The sequence below is a fragment of the Chanos chanos genome, chromosome 8 (genome assembly GCF_902362185.1).
Source record: "Chanos chanos chromosome 8, fChaCha1.1, whole genome shotgun sequence".
In the NCBI taxonomy this organism is placed as follows: domain Eukaryota; kingdom Metazoa; phylum Chordata; class Actinopteri; order Gonorynchiformes; family Chanidae; genus Chanos; species Chanos chanos.
This window is the reverse complement of record NC_044502.1, coordinates 13,969,599-13,973,915: the sequence shown is the minus strand read 5'-3', so window position 1 is coordinate 13,973,915 and position 4,317 is coordinate 13,969,599.

Below are 4,317 nucleotides of genomic sequence, written 5' to 3'. Positions count from 1 at the left end.
ATTACATTTTAATGTTCCGAGCAATAAAGATAGTGAAAGTCAAGCGGTATCTTCATATCACATTCTTCTGTGGAGAGAACCCACTGCATGGACACGGTCTCTGTTATTAACGGTACGTGTTGTATGAGAGCGTCATGTGGAGTGAAGGAGGGCTGTGGAAAAATGGTGAACAGCAGAGAGAAGGAGTAAAAAAAGGAAGAACTCAAACGAGAAGATTCTTGCCCACACACTCTCATTGGATCAACACACACCTTGAGGCCGCACTTGAAAACAATATCGTTCGAATGCATATTTGAAGTATTGCAACCTAAAGAGGGATATACAGGCAAGGCACACTGGCACCACTCCTAAAGTGACGGTTTAACCTTTTATTTTTTTTGAAAAGTTTAACAGTCGTGTATTTGTGCAAAAGTGTACAGACCTGGTTGATAAACACATCCATGTGCATAAATACAGAATAGCAGCAAGCGAGTGTCATTGGAGATCTTGTTCGTTTTGTCATTCTTAGCATTTAAATATTTACGCGCTACATATATTGTGTTAAATACCTTTGCTGAGTACGGATTTGACGTTGATCTGTGGGTAAATAAGAAACGATATTTAGGATTATTTTGAATCTGGGTCGGACAAGACTCCAGTCTCAGCAGTTTGGCTTCTTTGGTGGAAGAAACAGTACCTACATTTGCCAAAAGAAAGGGCTGAGTTAATTAGGGAAATACACTTTTTTTGTGAATATGCCTCTGCCATCTACCTAACACACGCCCGCGCTCGCACGCACGCATTTCTTAAAAGAGACAGAGGCACTGTGACAATATCAGTGTTCTCTGTGTAGTCCCTACGATCATGTTTCAACTTCTAATCTGTCATCCCAACAAACTGGAATGAAATTCTGTCAGCACATCCTTTGATTTGTGTTAGCCTTATGCAGTAGACTGTCTGTAATTTCACCACAGGGAGAAATCAAAATATATTCTTTAGTGTGCAAGGATTCTTTAAAATGCATCAAGTATTGGCTGTAAGGCATTAAGTACATTTGATTATGTCCTCGTCGCTACAGATTGCTACACAACCTAGGTTCATAATCACTTTTAAGATTCTGCATTTTGTTTTCTTTTCATCAAATGGAACATGATTATGAAAGAATGCTTATGTTTAGAACAAAAACTGAGGGAATGAATTATGATACTGAGCAGAAAAGAAAAAAACCCCCTAAAAATATTGGATATGTACAGAAAATGAGTGAATGTATGTAACGTGTTTTCTTTCTGTTGGAGATGATGCCTTCAGATTCACAAACTTAAAAGATGACGTTTGTTTCTTAAAATAGTTTTTTTTTTTTTGTTTTATTTGTGATTTTACACTGATTAGCAATACATCTAAAAAGCAAGTCCATTAGATAACCATTTGTGTAAAATTTCACAGATCACAGATGGGCTTGGCTCATACTTGCATGCCAAAGTGATTTTGTTTTTGTTTGTTTTTTTAAACAGGACAAAATGGAAGAAAGAGAGGCATTAGTAAAACAAGGTGCAAATGGCTGGAGAGCAAAAGAAAGAATAAAAAGGAACAAAAAGAGAGAATGCAACACATATCGATTCAGATGGGAGCAGTTTTCCTCGAACGTGGTTAATTAAAAAAAAAAAAAAGAAAAAAGAAAAAAAGAAAAGCACAGCGCTTTGTAAAACTAAACATCTGAAAACATACTGAAATACATATGGAGGTGAAAAAAAAGAAAAGAAAAGAATTTAGAGAGAGAAAAAAAAACAACGGTATGGAGCAAAAAGAAAACTACAGCTTAAGCAATAAAAAAAAAAAAAAAAAGATGGTATCCCACTGTTCCTTCTTCCTCACTCTTCTGTCCATCTCTCACCTGGTTTATAATCTGCGTCTGGACCCTTTCAAAGCCTTATGTTATTTACACAGCACTGACTAACCAAATCCCTGTATGACAAAACCCCAAGACTTCACATTGCTGGCTGGGATCTAGCTCTGTCTCCAGTTTACACACTTAGTAGTTCAGGGTGTACCCTTTTTGGCCTCCCATGATACACTCCAAGGGTAGAAAGCTCTTCTCTAATCTTGAAATGGGTGGTTTTATATATATATATGTACATAAATATATTTGTAAGAGATTAAAAACAACCAAATGTCTTCTCATTTCCTTTTTCCTTTAAAAAAAAAAAAGAGGAGGGGAGGGCCAGGAAGAGAGTGATTGTTGCTGAAAAGAACATAAAAGGTGATTCCGTGTCAAGTCATTTCGGTATGAAAACGTATGAAAATGAATAGTGCCTGATGACTGACAAGGTTGGCGGCGTTGAATATGATGACTGAAGCCTCATATGGTAACCGTGGCGACACTTGCGCAAAAGAGATGTGGCCACACGCCTGGGGAGCGGTTTTTTTTTTTTTTTTTTGGATGGGGCGGTGACATATGGGTGTAATATAGGTGACTGATGAATGTAATAAAGCGCCGGTTTGACGGGCCAAAATCCTTCCGAGCTCTCAAAGGCAAACGTGTCTCGTAAGCTTTTGTCGCATGATTAAAACAGTGGCAAATCTACGGCTTTGAAAAAGACTCAGAGACGCCAGTTTAGAAAAGTAGAGTGATTCTGTAAGTGGCAGTATTGAAGTTTCACGCCCCCTCTGGCTCATACCGGTTCGTGATTGGCTGTCCGGAGATATATGCTTTGGCGCCGAGATTTTACGTCACTGACATCAGAATTCACAAACAGATTTATATATTCTTAAGCTCGATACGTATGACTCAAGGTCCGACTCCCATTTCACACCTACGTTTCCTCTCCCCCCTCCCCCCCCCAAAAAAACAAAACACAAACAAACAAAAAAACTTCCTCAGGTCCTCTCCCTGGCACCTTCTCTCTCCTTCTCTCAACTTCTCTCCTTCAAATGGCCAAAAATCATCTATACGTATGGTTTGTTATATACCACAAGAAAAGAGCAGCACGTTAAAAAATAAAAATATATTTGAACTCACTCATCCAGTTTTCATATATGTCCATTATATGTTTGTTTTTTGTTTTTTTTAGTAATCTGTGTCTACAATATAATTGAAAAAAGTCAAACCTCACTACATGGTAAGCAATATGTTTTTTAGACTCTTTCAAAACATGCTTTGTGAATATACAAAACATGTATATTCTCTGCAAAAAATATAGAAATGAGTATAAAACTGAGCAGACTACTATCAAAATGTGTTTCAATTAAAAAAACAAACAAAAAACAAAAAACATTAACTGAAATCAAGATAATCACTGTATTTTTCGAAAAATCTAAAATGCAAGCGTGAGTAAAAATGCTGAGATTATACTTCACTAAAACGTGATTGTTTTTGATTTTTTACCTTTTTTTTTTTTTTTTAGTTTGGCAAGTAAAATAAAAGAAGAGAAGAGAGTGAAGTAAAAAGAAAAAAAATGCTACACAGGATTAATCCAATGAGTCAGTGCAGTGGACAACACTCAACCGCAGAGGAGTCTGAGAGAGCTGACCAGTTTAGACCCATTCGCTTGTGTGAGAGAGAGAGAGAGAGAGAGAGAGAGAAAGAGAAAGAGCAAAGGAGAGAGAGAGAGAGAAAGAGAAAGAGCAAAAGAGAGAGAGAGAGAGAGAAAGAGAGGGAGAGAGAGATGAAAAGAAAGCAAAGGAGACATAAAAAATAAAATAGAACCCTGTGAAAAATTTCCGCCATTATTTCCAGTGTGACTCCTGTTTTTGTCTATTTGTGTGGCGTGATTCAAAAATAGCACTTCACAGGGACAGGAAGTGTTTGATGCGTGAATGCAAGCAGAACTCAAACCAGGACAAATACAGCTGGCTATCGCAGGGGCTCGAAGTTGTTGGTTTTTTTTTTTCCTTTCCTTTTCTTTGTATGCTAATCACTTACATGTGCAGTTTTAATACATCTGTTGAAGTAAGTGTCCATCAGTTCTGATGTTCCAGAATGCCAGAGTAAGAAATGTGTATAATGTGTCTGTGTATGTGTGTATGTGTGTGTGTGTGTGTGCTGAGATTTCTTGGAGAATGATCCAGTTTTCCAGAATTTTCTGCCTCCATTCCCCTCCTTTTCTTTCTTTTTAACCCCCATTTTCACCTCTTAATATCCCAACACTGCACACCTCTGTAATTAAAAAACAGATGCTGAAAACTCATGCGACCAATTCATTATACGCTTACACCCCCCTGCCCCCCCCCCATAATGTGCCGAACAATTCTTTTTTTTTCTTTTTTAAAGAACCATTTGTTAAAAAAAAAATTAAAATAAAATTAAAAACACCAACTTTAAACAAAATACAAAAAAAAAAA